Raw genomic sequence first — 20,352 nt, forward strand, 5'->3', positions numbered from 1 at the left:
AAGGCGAAGTGACGGGAGGAGGGCCTAGGCCTCGAAACTTGGTCAAGTAAGGGCGATACCATGTCTCACTAGAGGGGGGAGGGAACCCTGCCTGTGAATCTGATGCAGGCTCTACGTGGGTGAATTCCCTGTATTGTGGGAGAATCGGGCTCCTGTCAGAGTTTGCTCTGTCCCGGCAGAGAGGCTCAGGGAACCCTTAGAGTGCGAGCGTCCGTACCGGGAACCTAGACGATTGGTTACATCCCCCTTTCTGCGCCGAGTTGGGCTCTTCTGGGCAACTAATGGTAGGAAAACCCGCGAGAGCCCACCCACGTGTCCGGTTTGGCGCGGAATTTTCTTGGGGTTCATGGGCTGGCCGAAGGTGCTTGCGGAAGAAAAGCGGGGTACGAGCGCGAGACGCCGCCATCCCCCCCCTCCCGCGAATATCTGCGCGCGAATGGGATGGGGGGGCGGGGGGCTCGCGGCGCTGAAGAGGGCGGCTCCGTGTTGTGCAGTTAATTCGCTGTAACTTTTCAGAGCCTGGCTCGGAGCAGGTGCCGGGGGGCGGCGCGGAGCAGGGCTGCCTGCTCCCGGTGCAGGGCGCGGGGCCGGCGGGCTCGCGGGAGAGGGGGCTCGGTGCGGGCTCCGGGCCGGCGGGGAGGGGGGTGGCTCTGCCTCAGTTTCTCTCTCTCCACCCGCGCAGGGAGCAGCAGCCGCCGGTGAAGCAGCGTCATGTCCTCGCCGGCCTCCACACCGAGCCGCCGCGGCAGCAAGCGCGGGCGGGGCAGCAACCCGCCGACTCGTAAGTGCAGTTTTTCCCCGCCGGGTGGAGGTGCGTCGGGATTGAGTCGGGGGCAGCTGACTGCGGCCGCAGCCCTGCAAACTCCACTAGGAGATGAGCGTCCGGCCGGGAAGGCCTCGGCAGGCCAAGCAATGCCCGGAGGGGGGAATGTGGGCAGCCCCCCCCCGGCTCTCTGTTTGGTGCTTAGCAAGGGTATGTGCACCGTGCAGAGAACATAACGGCCATACTGGGTCAGACCAAGGTCCATGGAGCCCAGTGTCCTCTCTTGATAGTGGCCAATGCCAGGTGCCCCAGAGGGAATGAACAGAACAGGTAATCATCAAGTGATCCATCCCCTGTCACCTGGCAAACAGAGGCTAGGGACACCATCCCTGCCCATCCTAGCTAGTAGATATCTATGGACCTATCCTCCATGAACTTACCTAGTTCTTTTTTGAACCCTATTATGGTCTTGGCCTTCACAACTGGGAATTGGTCCTGCTTCGAGCAGGGGGTTGGACTAGATGACCTTCAGGGGTCCCTTCCAACCCTGATATTCTATGATTCTAACATCCTCTGACAATGAGATCCATGGGTTGACTGTGCAGTTGTGTGAAAAAATACTTTTGTTTGTTTTAAACCAGCTGCCTATTAATGTCATTTTGTGACCCTTAGTTCTTGTGTTATGAGAAGGAGTAAATAACACTTCCTTATTTACTTTCGCCATACCAGTCGTGATTTTATAGACCTCAATCATATCCCCCCTCAGTCGTCTCTTTTCCAAGTTGAAAAGTCCCACTCTTATTAATCTCCCCTCATGGAAGCCGTTCTATCCCCTTAATAATTTTTGTTGCCCTTTTCTGTACCTTTTCCAATTCCGATATATCTTTTTTGAGATCGGGTGACCACATCTGCACGCAGTATTCAAGATGTGGGCGTACCATGGATTTATATAGTGGCAATATATTTTGTCGTCTTATCTATCCTTTTCCTAATGAATCGCAACATTTTATTAGGTTTTTTGACTGTCACTGCACATTGAGTGGATGTTTTCAGAGAACTATCCTCAATGACTCCAAGATCTCTTTCTTGAGTGGTAACAGCTAATTTAGACCCCATCATTTTATATATATAGTTGGAATTATGTTTTCCAGTGTGCATTACTTTGCATTTATCAACATTGACTCTCATCTGCCATTTTGTTGCCCAGTCACCCAATTTTGTGAGATCCTTTTGTAGCTCTTCACAGTCTGCTTGGGACTTAACTATCTTGAGTAGTTTTGTATCATCTGTAAACGTTGCCACCACACTGTTTAGCCCTTTTTTCCGGATCATTTATGACTGTACAGTACTGGTGTGGCATAGCTGTGCTGCTGTAACCCTGGCCCGTAGCATAGGCACCATCTATGCTGAGGGAACTCTACTCCCCAAGTGACCGTAGCTGCCCACCTGTGAGCATCTACACCCAGGGTTGGATCTTCCTAGCCACATTCAGGAGTGTGGCTTTTTCACATCCCTGACAGTCTAGGCCTAAGCAGCTGATGCACAAGAACAGATGGAGTCTAACTTACTTTCACCCATGTTTCCTCTGCAGGGCTAACACCGAGGGAAGAACAATAAAAGCAGCTTTTTGTCATTAAAGCACAGCCATGAGCAATGTAGTTGTACCAGTATAGGTCTGTAGTGTAGACCTGGCCTAAAACTCTCCTCTTGATTACTGCAACAGCGTTTTCTCTGGCCTTAACAAATCAAATCTTGCCCTGCTTAGGCCAGTTCAGAATGTTGCCAAAAATGTTTTCCTAGTATGTTGTTTTGAGCAGATCGCCCCTCTCTTTCCATCTCTTCACTGGCTCCCCCTTCTCAGTTGCATTGAGCATAAGCTACTTGGTCTTCACTTTCAAGGTATGTCATGGCTTATCCCCACCTTACCCATCAACTCTTATTAACTATTGAGAGAGTCTACTTTCTTTTCTAGTTGGACCCTTCTATTGTCCATTTGTTAAATTTTCAAATAAGTGTCTTTGTGCTTTTTCCCAAGCTGCCCCTTACATGCTCCTCCCTTACAGGAGGAGTTCCCTATAAATATCTATAAAGCTACCTTATTACTCTTCTCTAAAGCTCTTCTTAAGGCTCTCTTTTTACAACAGCTAGGCTGCGGGTGTGCTGAGGCCACTGTCTGTCATACTGACCAATACTGTAACCCTGTTTGTTTGTATGTCCCTGTTTGTATCCATCTGTTGTCTCTTGTCTTCTACTTGGATGGTAAGCTTTTTGGGAAAGCTCTTTTTATTCTGTTAGTAAGTTCTGTACAATGTTCGGATTTTGGTTCAGGAGTAAGGTTTGTAGGCATTAGGATGTAATAGAGGTTAAAATCCCCAGTAAAATTTCATATACTTTTTTAGTAGTAATATGTTTAGCATGTTATCCTGTTCCCAAAAGTGTTTTTTAACTTGTATTTATAAAATAATTACAAATTAGTTCGATAAAAAGGGATAATAGCTTGATAAGGCTTTTTCAAAGTAATTGGTTTGCTTTACTGTGTGAAATTTTGAAAAATATTGTTGGAATTAAGGAACTTGTAGTGTGCATGAGAGAAATATCCTGTAGGGGGATGCATTAGGGGTATCCCTACCCTTTGGGAGTTTTTGAGTAGCTGCAATATAGAGAGTATTTTTGAAGGTAATTTGAGCCATGAAAATGTCATCCAGTGTAGGAATGGTGTAGTAGTGAAATCACAGCTCTGTCCCTTTGGGCACTCTTAAATATAACTTTTTTTATCTTATTCTCAATATTCAGAGATTTCTTCAGCATTTTCTTGATCCATTAGCTAAAGAGGAAGAGAATGTTGGCTTGGATCTTAATGAACCACTCTATATGCATCGACTTGAGGAAGTAATACTGTAATACAGCTAAAACTAACTTGTTTTTCAGACTTCAATGCTGGTGATTTAATGTGGCGTTTTTAAACATCTTGCAGATCAATATGGTTGGGGAACCATTTCTAAACGTAAACTGTGACCATCTGAGATCTTTCAACACAAATCTATACAGACAGCTGATCTGCTATCCACAGGTAACAGCAGGCCTTTTTTAAAGGATTTCTTCCAGTTGAGTTCAGGTTTTTTTTTTAATTGCATTACTTAAGCATAAATTAGTATGTAATTGTTTAAGATTATTGCTCAACGAGGGAGCAGTATTTATAGCTACACACCCCAGTGCTTAAGCACTTCTCTAAATATCTAGAAAGATAGTATAACATTTGTGTATACAAACTTCTGCATAAAATATATTTTATTACATAAAGGTCTTAAAGTATTTACCAGATGCTTCATAGCCAGAGACAGATACCAAAGAGCTCAGGGAGGAAGTAGTTGCTGCTCTCCAAAGGCAAATTCCCATGAGAAGCTCAGAAGGCTTCCTCATTCCACTCACCAAATTTGTTGACAAGGTATATTGTTCTGGAATTCCTCCCAGTTTGTAGTCCATGGATCCTGCTCAGTGCTCCAGCTTATTTCTCTCTGCCATGTAGGTGTGTGGAGGAAGCAGACAGCTTTAAAAGACAATAAGCTCAAGGCTGAATCCCAGAATGACAAAGTAGTGGACACTGGATCTTTATCAGTCTTTCTGTGCCTGTCTTAAATCTGTTATATACCTAGCTACAACTGCAACCATGGGGCTGCCTTTGCAATTCTTTTCCTTGCCTTTCTTTTGAGTCCCTCCTCTGCCTGCAAATAGCTCCAGAGTCTGATTCTGCTGCTGCTCATAGTTTTGCTATGGAGCAATCAGGGAGGATTTGATTTAAATCAAATAGATTTAAATCATGATTTAAATTACTAGTCAAGAAGACTCAATTTAATCATGGTTTTTTACATAAAAGTGCATTCTTGTTGGTTGTTATAACCTTAATGCATATTCTTCACAACTCAGAGATAGATGTAGGTTTCATTTTTAGAAGGTACACACTATACATTTTTAAAAACTGATTTATTTTGAAAACTTTTCAGATTAGTTTTAAGGTTGTATCAGAAAATGAATGATTGTTTGGTTATTTCATTTACCAAAGGTAATTGAAGCAGATATTTATGAAGTCATTGGGTGGTGAACTATCTCCAATTCAACAGGTTAATCATTAATATTTGGAGGATTTTCTTGCCATGGTATATTAGAAGGAGAACGTCACTAGACAGACATTTAAATTGTTTTATTTAACTAAAACAACAATGTTAAGTATTCTGGATTTTTTTTCTTCAACAGCAAACATACAGTATTTTAACAAAACAAGCATATGTCCCTTGCTTCTCACATTTATCTCCAGACTTCTTCTCTTTGTCCAGATCTATTCTGCCCCCAGCAATCTTCTATTCATTGAACTTTTTGAAACTTTGCACTTTTACAGAGCAGTAAGGGATTGACTCTGTGTACACAAATTTGCGGAGGGACAATAGAGTTGAGGTCTGTTGTTTCTCACCTGTATATATTATTTATTTATTTAAAAATATTTTTGCTGTTAACAAGCATGTTATCTCGGTAGACACAAATCCACAGTTTGAGAACTGCAAAACTAAGCATCTCTGATGGTATCTTCTAGACTGAGCACTGTCCCATTGGGTAGATAGAAAGATTAACCTAAATAATTTATACAGAAGCCCGTGGAATCCCATAAAATTGGGTCTCTAATCCATGAATTATTGGAACTCATTTACAAAACTTTTCTTAAACATTACATGAATATATCATCCATATTCCATAACAAGATATCTTTGAGCTATAATGTATCTTCATTAAAACGATCTTTTTCCTCAAAAAGCATTTTATCAAAAAAGTCGGAATTTATTTATTTATTTATTTATTTTTATTTAATCATTGATTTTTATCCACCCTGGTCTGGAATAGTGTCTGTTGAATATTAACTGAGTACATCATAATTGGTGACTGAAAACTGTGAAGCAGAAATACTGTCTGATTTATATAGTGATACCTTAGTTTTGGTGTAAAATACCTTTAGAGTTCTGAATATTTTCCCCTTTCTAAAATCAACAATAGTGTAAGTACAGCTGCCAATAGGTACTGTCTTTGTAGACAGAAAGGCATATATATTTTTGCCATGTTTGTATTATACAATTTCTAAAATTTAATGATTACATCTCTTAACCTATACTTCAAAAGGAAACAAGCATCTTTATCATGGAACAGCTTCTGAAAAGCTCACATGTACTTAGTTTTTAGTTCTTGAACAGATGAGGAAGCATGTTGAAATTATTTCAATTAATGCAATTTAAATTGGGTTGAGGCTTTATGAAACTAATTTAAAAACTGCTTTTGAAACTTTGGGTTAGAATTTATAATGAATTAACTATAAGTGCTTTCTTTAATGTCACTAGTCTAATTTAAATTTTACAAAATTGCTATAGACCAAACACTGAAAATTATGATCCTGATACTGCAGTTGCCTAACCAGGTACCTAACTTTGCTCATGTGAACAGTCCGATGTACTTAAATAGTACTACTCATGTTTAAATTTACGTGTTTGTTTGCAGTATCAGACTAAAAGAGTTTTTAATAACCTTTTCTCTTACTAGCATAAAATCATTGCTGCTTCAAAACAAGATTGCTTCATTGTTGATACTAAAAAGTTGTTTAGACTTTCAGTGCACCAACACAATTGTCAACTTCTTGTATGTGCAAGCCAAAATCGAGCAGGCTAAAGTTAGGCTATAAGGGCAGGATTTTCCAATGCACTTTAGGTCATGATCCTGTAAAAACTTAAGGCCACAACTTTACTGCGAGTGGCCCATCTGAAATCATGAGACATGTTAGTAAAGGTAAACACATGCTTAAGTGTTTGCAGGATCAGGGCCTCAATGACAAAAGCACAAGTAACATTGACATCAGGAGAAGCATAGCCTGGTCAAAGCATTTCAACTTTTGGAAAGCTTTCTAGAGAATTGCTGCTCCGTGATGTGGCTAATTCTGTAGAACCAATCTGAAAATCGAAGTGAAAAATAAAAATGTAGATAAATCCCTTAAACCTTCAGCGTTTGAGCTAAGCTTATTTTTGATTTCGTATCTGAATTGTAATTCTGTGGGGGGGTTTTTTTAGATATCTACAGAGCAGTTCCTGTTCGAGTTAATCCAAGAGTGAGCAATGTAAAATCAGTCTATTAAAACCCACATTGATGTCATTCATTACCGTAAAACCGATTCAAAACGTTTGCATGGTGTTGATGATGAAGAAACTGAGCAGAAAATGTTTGCAGAGGAACGTGTGGAAATGCTGAAAGAGCTCTCCAGAAAACCAGACATTTATGAAAGACTTTCTTTGGCTCTGGCTCCAAGCATTTATGAACATGAAGATATCAAAAAGGTAAACAAAATTTTACAAGTCTATCGGAACACCTGACTAGATAGTATAAATGCACATCTCCATTTAAAATATACACTTTTTTTTGGAAATGATACTCTATATGGAGTCTTTCAAATACAGAAAAATAAGAGGCCTTTGTGTATTTGAATACATCCCGAATAAAATTTGAGTTTTATTTACAGTAAGTTTCAGTTATCAGAGGGCCTCGGGAATCAGAAAACTTTAGATAATGCAACAGGGGTTTCAGGTAATAGGAAAGGAAGCCTTTACCTTCACTCTCCTCTTCTACTGGCTGGCTTTAAGGAAACTGGCCAGCCAGTAATTCTGCTTTCTTTGGCCATCTCTCTACTCTCCAACAGGATCCAGATAACTGAGAAATGCAGTCACAACTAACAAACCTTGGGAAACATTATAGACCATCCACTGAGTAGGGCTCTAAATCTTTGATTATTATAGTGGGGCAGTAACACCACTATAGTTCAGGTTGAGAGTAGCTTACTGTTTAAAAGCTTACTGGTTTGTATGTGCACTCGTGCCCTGGGGTAGCCAAAGAAATGCTTGTGTAGGTAGCCTATTATCGGCTGCCCCAAATAAGTCCATCTATTTTTCAGTATTGTTTGTATTGTTATAGATAATTGTGCCCATTCAAGGATTTCTTCATTTTACTTTGAATATTCTACACAGGCACCTGCATGGAAAGCTATTCAGTTTGCTTTGGATGGACTTATGTTTCCAGTTCTCCGCTCTAAGCATCCTTCTGTCTGGGATGTTACTTCTAAAATTATTTGTGTTTTTGCTAATAATATAACATATTTGGCATTGATCTCAGCTAGAGTCTGGTACACGCTGCCCCTTTGGGGAAACAATATTTTAAATTATTCAGGGTAAATATTGAATCTCTAATGTGGTTTGAGCCCATGCTGGCAAGCCAGAGAAAAGTCATTTGTGTATGTGCTGCAGGAATGGAGCTGTTACAATCCAGACTGTTCTGCAGCTGCTGCTATTGGTCTGCTTCCCGACTGGGTCCCTCGCCTGCATCTGCAGCTGATTGGTCCATCCCCTTGCATCCCCTCCTGCCCCCAAGCCCCCACTGTCCTCGTTTTGGGAACTTGAAATATGGTAAGTTACTGGCACAAACTTGGTGTGCTGGGTCATGTGCCTTGCTGAGTCATGAGGCATTCAGTGCCTAGGTGCTGCCTGAAGGGATCTCAGGAGGGGTCCCTAGAAGAGCTGATTCTCCTTAATGGGCCATCAAGCAGGCTGGCTAGCCTTGATGTAAATCTGTCTAGGGGGTGTTACCCAGAAACACAACAGGTTTGAGATACAGACACACAGCTAAGTTTCATAACTTCATATACAATGATGATACATGCATACAAACAGGATAATCATACTTAGCAGACTATAACTTTTCCAATGATACCTTTCATGACACATGTACAAGATTTATCAGAATTGCGCAACAGGGGTCAGACATGGTCACCTTTCTTTTATACAGCAGCACACCAACTGTAGAGCCTTTGTTGATAAGAGATCCAGAAAGAACCTAGCTCAGTGTTTAAATTCCAAATTGACTTTGCAGAGCTGGCGATTTATTTTAAAAAGTAATCTAAGCAGATTTGACCTGCAAAATCTTTGACGCTTCAAAGATAGAACTCCACAACCCTTTTTAGTGATACTTGACAGAAAACAGTACTCCAGCTTTACATGTGTTCTGTTAATGATTTCAAACAATTTTCATTTAACATTTCAGTTCACTCAGTCAGAGATTGGCTCATGTAATTATCAAGAACTTTAGTGTCTGATTTGGAAAAATTCTTATTTTTATAGGGCATTCTGCTTCAGCTGTTTGGGGGATCAAGAAAAGATTTCAGTCATACCGGAAGAGGCAGTTTTCGTGCTGAGATAAACCTTCTTCTCTGTGGTGATCCTGGCACTAGTAAATCACAGCTGCTTCAATATGTCTGTAACCTGGTTCCTTGAGGCCAGTACACATCTGTGAAGGGCTCTAGTAGGCTTCACTGCGTATGTAATGAAGGACCAGAGACAAGGCAGCTGGTTCTGCAGACAGGTGCTCTGGTTCTCCGTGATAATGGCATTTGCTGCATTGATGAATTTGATAAAATGAATGAAAGCACAAGATCAGTACTGCATGAAGTAATGGAACAACAGACTCTTTCTATTGCCTAGGTAAGACCCAAGTTAATATCTGTTGGATGATTAATAGGGCTGTCAAACGATTAAAAAGATTATGGCCAAAGCATGAGGGAGCATACGAATGTTTAGCATATCTGGCATATCAATGCTGGCTACAAAAGTGCTTGTTCTCACTTTCTGGTGACAATGTAAATAAGAAGAGGGGAGCATTATCTCCCGTAAATGTAAACAAACTTGTTTGTCTTAGCAATTGGCTGAACAAGAAGTAGGACTGAGTGGACTTGTAGGCGCTGAAGTTTTACATTGTTTTGTTTTTGAGTGCAGTTATGTAACAAAAAAATCTATGTTTGTAAGTTGCACTTTCACGACAAAGAGATTGCACTACAGTACTTGTATGAGGTGATTTGAAAAATACTACCTTTTGTTTATCATTTTTACAGCGCAAATATTTGTAATCAAAAATAATGTACACTTTGATTTGAGTTACAACACAGAATACACTGTATATGAAAATGTAGAAATATATCCAAAACATTAAATAAATTTTGATTGGCATTCTGTTGTTTAACAGTACAATTAAAACTGGGATTAATCACAATTAATTTTTTGAGTTAATCACATGAGTTAACTGTGATTAATTGAGAGCCCTAATGAGGAAATAAGATAGTTCATAGATTCATAGATACTAAGGTCAGAAGGGACCATTATGATCATCTAGTCCGACCTCCTGCACAACGCAGGCCACAGAATCTCACCCACCCACTCCTGCAAAAAACCTCTCACCTATGTCTGAGCTACTGAAGTCCTCAAATCGTGGTTTAAAGACTTCAAGGAGCAGAGTATCCTCCAGCAAGTGACCCGTGCCCCATGCTACAGAGGAAGGCGAAAAACCTCCAGGGCCTCTTCCAATCTGCCCTGGAGGAAAATTCCTTCCCGACCCCAAATATGGCAGTCAGCTAAATCCTGAGCATATGGGCAAGATTCACCAGCCAGATACTACAGAAAGTTCTTTCCTGGATAACTCAAATCCCACCCCATCTAACATCCCATCACAGGCCATTAGGCCTATTTACCATGAATATTTAAAGATCAATTAATTACCAAAATCAAGTACGTAATGATTAAACTACAGCCATGTCAGAACATAATTGGGATCAAGCATGAGGCAGAATGGTTGAACAACCCTTAATATAAAACTCCAGTGCTGTTAGTGTCAAAAACAAGAACCCAATTCTGCAAAATTTTACTCATGCCAAGTAAATTGTTAGCAAACAATCCTACTGAAGTTAGTAGAACTACTTGTATAAGGCTTTCTCAGGCCTTGTCTACACAACCAAGTTTTGTCGCCAAAAACTGCCTTTTGGCGACAAAACAGCAAGAGCGTACACACTACAATGGGACTTTTGTTACAAAAAACACCCAGTTTTGGCGACAAAAATCTTTCGCCCCTTCACGAGACTTTTTTGTCTTTTTTCCTCCATTTATTGTTGACAAAGAGCCAGTGTAGACACGGCTGATTGCTTTGTCACAGAACTGGCTTCTGCCAATATCCCACAATGCCTGCCCTGATTGCTCTGCTCAGTGTTTTGATCTCTGCTGCCCTGCAAGACCATCCCACACCTGCAAGACCATGCAGTCCCACCAGTCTGTGCCCGTTTGCCAGGCCCAGTATCAACCAGCCTCACTGCCACCACGATGCCCCAACTGCCACACCCCGTGCCCCCAGGAACACCTGTGTCCACGTCCCCCCCCACAATTGTCCTCACGCCACCATCCGCCAGCCAGGCTCCACACACACTGCAGTACAATTGGAAAGGTAATGTAGGAACTAGAGAGAAGACTGTTGACAGAAATACAACCTCAAAGTTGAGTAAGAGTATAGATGTTGGAGCTGTATTTCAGTGACAACATTCAGCATGTTGCAGACTCAGCATATATGGCTGCACGCTGCATGTAATACCCCTTCCAGATAACCTTGTTCCATTTTGTACCCAAGCTTTTGTAATGAGGTTGTTTCTCTTGATCTAGAGAACCCTTTTTATAAAGCATTTTTGGTGAACCCAGCAAGAGTTAATTCTTTAAAGTCTTTCTTGTTAGAAGAAGCAAGTCTTGGGGCTCTTAACATAGCTGCTGGAATCTTCCTTCCGCTAGGAAAGGTTGTTTGCTCTCAAATGCGTTTCCTTTTGACAGGCTGGAATTATTTGCCAACTGAATGCTCGCACCTCTGTCCTAGCAGCCGCTAACCCTATAGAGTCGCAGTGGAATCCAAAGAAAACTACTATTGAAAACATCCAACTTCCTCATACGTTGTTATCCAGGTATTACAATTAGACTTATGTTTCCATGATGCATGCTTGGTTGGTTTTTTACAAAACCACTCTCTCTGTCTCCCTATTTTGTGTGTGTGTATATGTAATATAAAAAGTGTGTGTGTGTGTGTGTGTGCGCAGGAACATGTTGATTGGGGGTGACATTTGCAATGTAGAAAGCAAAAGCTTTTTCCAAATTTACTTTAAAAGTAATGTTGTTAACTAATACTCTAGCAGAGGACTGTAAATGGCTGACCAGTTTCTAGCATATAGTGCTTGGTATTGAATAATGGGATTCGGCACTGTCTCTAAGGTTTTGTTGTGTCCATTGTTCTGTTTGCTTCAAGATTTTGTATCACTGCACAGGCACTGGCATTTTCAAATCTCGAGTATTTTACATTTAGTTCTAAGGACATGTATCTACTCTGGAGGTGGAGTGTAATTTCCAGCTCAAGTAGATATACCTGCTGTAATGGTCATCAAGCCACAGTGCTAAAAATAGAAGTGTAGCCACATCAGTGCAAGCAGTGGGACAGGATAGGTGCTCCAGGCATGATCCCATCTGAAACTCTTCAGTGCGTACACAGGCAGCTAGCCAGTTCTGCCAGGGCAGCAACACTTCCTTTTTTATCGCACTAACTCAGAGCTAACCTGGGTATGTCTACCCAAGCTGGAAGTTACACCTCCGCTCCAGTGTAGACATACCCTCAGTTGCCTTTTCTTCCTGTCAAGCTGTGTTAGTAGCTGGAGTAAGTGTTTAATGAACAATGATAGAGGCATCACATCTTCAGAAGAGCATAAAAATGAGTCTTTCAGCCATTGCATGCTTTACAAATTAGGAAGCCAAATATAATAGTATACAAGTGTATGGTTTGTATTCTTATGTCAAGTGTCACCCTATTTTCTGTTTTTTATAGGCCTGAGCTTATTGATGATAAATTAAGATTTTTTAACCTCTCAAAATATGTACCATACCTCATACCATGAGGCACCTAGAACTCTTTTAGGCAGTGTAGAAAATAAGTAACTATGGATGATTAAGTGTCTAATTCCATTAATTTAATAAATTACAGGTAGTTGTCATCTTTTGAAATATGACTAAAAATATGCCTATCGCATCCTTCTCAGAATACAGTTGCACCCAGAAATTATTCAATACATTAAGTAGACAAACTTCAAATACATTCCCCCTCAAGATCAAACTGTAAGCATATGTAGACTCCATCACCTCATCAGGCAGAAGCTTGAATAAATGAAGTTTACGCTATGCGTGGAAGGTCCCAGCCTTCAGACATTCTTAGGCAAATGATGGGAGAAAATTCCATAGTTGGAAGCCCTCTGAAAACATTCTGCCTTCAAATACTCAGCTCTGTAGACTGAAAGCAAAATCATATTTTTTTTTCCTCCTTTTTTACATCTTGAGAGTATCCGGTACTCATGATGTAACGAATAAAATTTCAGATTTTAGATTTCACACAGCTTCCACTTGATCAAAATCATGAAACCAAGTAGTGTAAATGGTGGAAAAAGTTTATGCACTAAGTATTGAATCTTTATTCCATGCAGATTTGATCTGATCTTTCTAATGTTGGACCTGCGTGATGAAGCATATGACAGACGTCTTGCTCACCACTTGGTTGCGCTGTTCTACCAAAGTGAAGAGCTGGTGGAAGAAGAGTACATGGACATAGCAGTATTGAGGGATTACATTGCGTATGCTCGTAGCTATGTTAACCCTAGACTAAGTGAAGAAGCAACTCAGGCCCTTATTGAGGTAAAAAGTTGTGGATGTGAAATTTAAAGTACGTGATTTAAAAAGAAGGGGGGGAAAAAAATCTTCCTGGGGGATAAGATGTACCAGAACTGTGTAAACCATTTCCTTTATTAGGCTCTTGAAATCTTTTTAAAATCTATATTCTGTATTGACTATTCTCCTTCCTTTTAATCCTGCATAGAAGTCATTCTGTGCAAACCAGTCTGTCCCTGAGCAGGTTTCCCATACTCTTACAGAACTATCACATAATTTCAGTAGAACTTGAACTTTCTCATGCTTTTTTATAGATATACCTGTACAGATAGTAGTGATAGGCTTTAGCATTCCACATATTCTTCTGTGCTTTGAGACCAGATTTAACATTAATAACTGTCTTAGTTTCATGGTAACTGCAACTGTATTTCCCCCTCCATGATTCACTCTGGAAATACCCAGTCAAGTCTCCAGCCATCACCTGTCTCTGTATAGGGACCCTTCTGACGGGGGATATTAAGGCTGCACAGATCCCTGCCATCCACTGTGATATCCCCAGCAAGCGTGCATTGCTTTCTCAGAGGACAATAATAGTGATTTTTACCTGTCACCGCACAGCTCTTCCAAATAAACATTTATCCACAGGGCAAAAGCATTATAGAGAAAACAAACAGTAAACAGATTTAAATTCACACTAAAGGTCACTAATTTTCCAAATGGGGAGGCTGGTGGGCCCACCTCCCTTCCACCTTTCCGCAAAGAGGTGGGGCCTCCCCTTGGGCAGCGAGTTATGTCCATTTGCTGAATCAAAACGAAGGCCATGAGTCATGTTCATCCTTTTACACCAAAGCCCTTCCTTTGTTTCCTGGATAACACAGCCTGACCCAGTCTATGCAAACCACCACGAGGAGTGGAACTTCTCTGGAAGAGTTTAACGTTCATCAATTTAATACAATGATCCCCAAAGATACTGTGTAGGGTGCAGGAATAATCTGCCCAGTTTATTATAGCCTTGTACAGGATCAAGCACAAGGAGAAACCTACTAGCTGTGGTAGATGTCAGTCATGGCAAGGGAAATAGTGAAGATGTATATGGCATTTATATTTAAGGGGATACACAATATTTGGAATTTTTTTTCCAGGCTGATGATCCTCTGAAGGATGAAGTCTGGATACATCCTACATAGTACATCTGTGAATTACTCATACATAAAACATTCCCCCCCTTCCTTCTCCTTCAGGCTTATGTGGACGTGAGAAAGATTGGCAGTGGTAGAGGAATGGTTTCTGTATATCCCAGACAGCTTGAGTCTTTGATCCGTCTGGCAGAAGCTCATGCTAAAGTACATTTTTCCAACAAAGTTGAAACAATTGATGTTGAAGCAGCAAAACGACTCCATCAGGAAGCTCTGAAACAGTCTGCTACTGATCCAAGAACTGACATTGTGGACATATCCATTCTCACTACAGGTTTGTGCTCACATAAGGATAAATTAGTATCTAATGGGTCTGGCTTGAGAAAACTATGCTATTTCAGTTTGGTGATGTTATCTTCAGTGATTGGTTTGTGGATTTGTAAATGCTTCAGATTGGATATTGAGCAATCCAGGTAATAAATGTCAAACCTGGATGTAATGTCAAGGTCAGTATATTCATTTTACAATGAAATCCGATTTTTAATTGAAAAACTTCACTTGAAATCTGCAAAACTTTCCCCAAACATAGCTAATACCTTAGGTGAACAGTTGATACAGCAGCCTATATTGTTAGCCCTCTTTCGGCTACAAAGAATTCAGTTTCTAATGTTGACATTCTCATATTTAAAGCAGAAATGACAGTCAACATTATATCCTTTGTAAATTCTCTGTACTTTTTTCCAAGGGATAAGTGCCACAGCCCGTAAACGTAAGGAGGAGCTGGCTCAAGCTTTGAAGAAGCTCATCCAGTCAAAGGATAAAACACCAGCTCTAAAATACCAACAGCTTTTTGATGATCTCCATGCACAGTCTGACGCAGTACGTTTCTGCTTTCTTTGTATACTACTTTGATTTTTTTTAAAAACTTTTCCGTCTCCTGGGGGATCTTCTGTGTACTCAGCAGCGTCCTCAGTACCTATTATAGTTGTATCTCAGTTGACTAGGAAAACTAAATGGAAATCTCGAGTAACAGTGGAGAGGTCATTTTACCTCTGTATTTGGCACTCGTGTAACTGCTGCTGGAATACTTGTCCAGTTCTGGTGCCCACAGTTCAAGAAGGATGTTGATAAATTAAAGGGGGTTCAGAGAAGACCCCTGAGAATGATTAAAGGGTTTGAAAACATGCCTTAAAGTGATACTCAAAGCTCAGTCTATGTAGCTTAACAAAGAGAAAGTTAAGGGTAAGTTGATTGTAGTCTAAGTATCTACCTGGGGAATAAATACTAAGTATGGGCTCTTCAATCTAGCAGAGAAAGATATAATATGATCTAATGGAAGTTGGACAATTTTTAAATCAAGGTTGGATGTTTTTCTAAAAGATACGCTCTAGAAATTGTATGTATGTGTTTGTTATACAGGTAATCAGTGTTTACAGTAGAGCCTTCTGGCCTTGGAATCTATTTACTTGTTGTCCACCTGACACATCAATAGGTATAAGATGAGCCTGCTAGTCAGTTGGTCATTAGGTGTTCCTGATTAACTAGCTTAATTCTGGTTTCAGTTAGTGTTTCCTTCATAGACATAAGTTCCACCTGTGGAATAGAAGAGATCTTGATTACTTACATGCTTGTCTTGCTAACAAAAATAAGCTGATTATTCTTGTCAGCTATAGGTGTCTATTCTGGTTTGCACATCAACAAAATCGTAAGCCATGATCGCAGAATCTCTTATTATCATTGAGGATGCACAAGCCAGAAAGAACCCACTTTAACTGTTGCATTCCAGGATGAATTTCACAGCTTAAAAAGACAAAACTTTTACCTAAAACCTGGCAAACTTGTCATGGAAGTTGGTGAGACAAGCAGAATCCCATGATTTTTCTTTGGGGCTTTGTAACATAGCCTTTTGTATATGTTCTCAAACTTTTCTCTTTTCTTTAAGGCTGTCACTAAAGAAATGTTTGAAGAAGCACTTCGTGCCTTGGCTGATGATGACTTCTTGACTGTTACTGGAAAGACTGTTAGATAGCATTTCATTACAGCAAACTTAACAGCAGAGTTTTACTGTTTTTTCCATGTATTTCCCTTGAGACCTGTATCACGTTTAAGAATATTATTCTCTGTGGCAAAATTCATGATGATGACCTGTTGGTGAACACCACTGTCGGCACTGTAAATAACTAGATTCTCTGAAGGACTGCAAAAAGGTTAAATTAAACACCGCTATATTTGTTTCAATAAAATGGGTTACTAACATTTCATGTATTTTCAATAAAGTGCTTGGTAAAACAAGCTCACAATTTTTATGCATTTTAAAGCCCAAATGTCAAAATTCATCTAGAACTACTGCTTTTTGATATAAATGCATCTTTAAATCAGTGCAGATTATGCTGTAGTATTTTTACTACAGAGAGATTAGTGCTTGTGACTTTTGGAAATTAAAATCCACTGGTTTTATTAATAGCTTATTTGCCTTTCTATGCATTTCAAAAAGTGAAGCTAAATCTTGGCGAACACTTCAACCCAGTGTCCAGCAACTGCAAACAGACTTCATTTTGTTTTCTAGCAGTTTAAAAGAACCAAGTAACCATTTTTCCTTTTCCTTCAGATTACTGCTTCCTCCCATCAATGTTTGTAATTGCTGTTAAAAGATGTCTTTCTGCTTTCAACTTAAACTTTTACCATAACAAGCTACAATGAAGTCCAAGTTTCACATTAGGTCATTTTCCTACAGTAAACTCGTATTGCTGTAAGATTTATAATTCATAGGACAGCTCAGACTATCTTCCCGGTCATTTTCTCTCTTCCATTGCAGTGGGAATTTAAATCAGAGGATGCAGCATGTAGGCATAACACTAATACTACAGACATTTTATAGATGTGGAAAAGTGGCCTTTGGCTATTTAATTATACTCCTCATCTGCTTTCAGAGCACAAGGTCAGTTCTTACACTGTTTCAGATTATGCACAGCTTCCCTACATGTAAATGAGATCAAGAGTATTTGAACATGACAAAAGAAAGTTTCTCTAGAAAACTGAAAACAAGCTAAAGACGTTCAATACATTAGAAACTGATCATTTAATCCTACTGTATTGAATTAATCAACATTCAGTACAGTAAAAAAAGTAAGCAAAGTATTCAAGTGTTTTGCAGTACTAAGTTATTGGAAAGGGGGTAAATAGCAAGGAGGACAGAACTTGTAAATGACAACTGTTAGTCAGCAGTAGCACTTAAGCTAGGCACACAAAAACTAATGCTGATATATGCCTGGGAATGTATGTTAGAAGGAATAATGTAAAATATTTATACAGGCTGCTGGGTTCTAAATTAACTACTAAGAAGAAAGTTGTGGGTGTCTTTAGTTCAATGAAAAATTCTGGTCTCTGTGGAGCAGCAGTCAAACTGAACAAGGGCGTAGGCTGCTTAAGGAATGGAATAGAAAATACTACCAAAAATGTCAACTCCTTGAAGTCATGGTACACCACAGTTGGAATACTGAGTTCAGTTCTGGTTCACCCTGTCAAATAATACAGCATACCTAGAGAGGATTCAGAAATGAGTGTTACTAACTTGTAGAATACATTATGGCAGAGGCTAAGAGCTTACTAGGATAAGACACTAATATGAATAAAAGATTTTAGAAGAGGCGGGGGGGCACCTAAAGCCCTTATACTTTATTCTTCAGACCACAAACCAACCTGTGATTCATAAGTGTTAGGAAGAAACTTCGATGTTTATTACAAGTTGTCCACAACATGTTTTCTTGCTCTTTTCCTTTAAGCATCTGGTACTGGTCTTGATCAGAGAGGATGTAGAACTAAATTGATGACTGGTCCAACGGCAATTCCTCCGTTAGGTTTCTCCAGGAAGGAGGAATAATGAAAAGCTATTTTGATAAAACTTGAATTAAAACAGAACATGCCCAGTTACTGCTGTTGGAGGAGAAATCCCTAAAGTAAAGGTCAGTCTTCAAGAACAGAAAGAATTATACAGAAATAGCAGGCTCCGTTTGCTTATAACCTAAAGCTACATTTTACCTACAACAAATTTAAAATGCATGTTGAAACATGCTGCTAAAAAACTCTGCCAGGCAAGTTTCTTTCCCTGAAATAAATACAAAACACTAATTAATCATGTGGTGTTTTCCAACTTTTGAACTTCAGCTCCCTTTCAATTCAGCAGCATTCCCCACTCTCCATTTGCTGATATTTTTGTCCCCCGTTTCAAAAATAGCAAGTAAGGCTTATAGTACTTCCTTTGGGAAATTAAGCTGGAGTCTAATCAAGCTGTCAGAAACCTTTTCCTGATCTTCAGCCTATGTTTTCATATTCACAGCATTCATAATCAATGTATTATCCTGAAAATAATTCCTCTCCAATCCTTACTGTTATAAAGAATATCTTTAGAAGAAAGAGGTAGCAGCTTCCCACTTGTTTGACTCTTATGCTTTTGCTCAAATGTCCCTATTCTGTGAAGGAAGCAAATTGGAAATTCTCTGGAGCGGGGGAATAAATTTCCAAATCACTGCATGCTATTTTGAGGTGGCTCTTAAAGTTTCTATGTGATCGTACACATAAGTACCAGATCTATTTGAAGAATTTATTCTTAGTACACAATAATTGGTGACACCCTTACATGTGAACACAAACAGATGGGTCAGAACCTTTCAAGTCCCACATTAGTAACTAGGTCAATAAAATTATAGAAACATTTTAGAATTGTATTTGAAAGCTGTTCTTTAGTGAAGGTTCTGATTATAGGATTGGATCTTTCCCTATATGAACTAATACTTTCCCATCACAAACATCAATCCTAAAATATACAGTAGAAAGGGGAAAACTGGGAAGAGAAAGGCATAAGTATCTCCACAAATGGTTGCTCTAACAGATTGAGAATTTCTGTTCATGTGAAGTCTCCATAAAGGAATAGTGTTATGTTTTCAATTAATCCAATGTTCACTCCAACTTATTAAGATGTCTTTATGCTACCCTTCCATGTGGGTGATTAAACCTAGCTGTAAATGGAGAATGGAATGCACAGCGATGAAAGAGCAGTCTCGTATGTCCGAGATCTGACATTCCTAATATCAATAATAAGCAAGAAAACCTTATTCAGGCTCCTTTATGCATAAAGTAGTAAAAAGGTGTCATAAATATAAAGGGAAGGGTAACCACCTTTCTGTATACAGTACTATAAAATCCCTCCTGGAGAGAAGCAAAACCCTTTCACCTGCAAACGTTTAAGAAGCTAAGGTAACCTTGCTGGCACCTGACCCAAAATGACCAATGAGGGGACAAGATACTTTCCAATCTAGAGAAGGGGAGAACAAAGGGTTTGGGCTGTCTGTGTGATGCTTTTGCTGGGAACAGATCAGGAATGCAGCCTTACAACTCCTGAAAAGTTAGTAAGTAATCTAGCTAGAAAATGTGTTAGATTTTCTTTTGTTTAATGGCTTGTAAAATAAGCTGTGCTGGAGGGAATGTATATTCCTGCTTTTGTGTCTTTTTGTAACTTAAGGTTTTGCCTAGAGGGAGTCTCTATGTTTTGAATCTGATTACCCTGTAAAGTATTTACCATCCTGATTTTACAGAGGTGATTCTTTTACCTTTTCTTTAAATAAAATTCTTTTAAGAACCTGATTGATTTTTCATTGTTCTTAAGATCCAAGTGTTTGGGTCTGTGTTCACCTGTACCAATTGGTGAGGATTCTTATCAAGCCTTCCCCAGGAAAGGGGGTATAGGGCTTGGGGGGATAGTTTGGGGGAAGACATCTCCAAGTCTCTTTCCCTGTTCTTTGTTTAAAACGCTTGGTGGTGGCAGCATTCTGTTCAAGGACAAAGCAAAGTTTGTACCTTGCAGAAGTTTTTAACCTAAGCT

General features: G+C 39.8%; 1 pseudogene across 1 annotated transcript; it reads left to right on the forward strand.

Annotated features, from left to right (window-relative positions):
• Positions 1-711: 711 nt before the first annotated feature.
• LOC311516740 (DNA replication licensing factor mcm4-B-like) lies at positions 712-20,059 on the forward strand (annotated as a pseudogene). The gene is made up of 8 exons (XR_014714635.1): positions 712-781; positions 6,862-7,125; positions 8,956-9,315; positions 11,473-11,600; positions 13,158-13,365; positions 14,580-14,808; positions 15,220-15,353; positions 16,417-20,059. The product of XR_014714635.1 is annotated as a DNA replication licensing factor mcm4-B-like (transcript).
• Positions 20,060-20,352: the final 293 nt, after the last annotated feature.

The sequence above is a fragment of the Lepidochelys olivacea genome, assembly GCF_965140295.1.
Source record: "Lepidochelys olivacea isolate rLepOli2 genome assembly, chromosome: 2".
Classification (NCBI taxonomy): domain Eukaryota; kingdom Metazoa; phylum Chordata; order Testudines; family Cheloniidae; genus Lepidochelys; species Lepidochelys olivacea.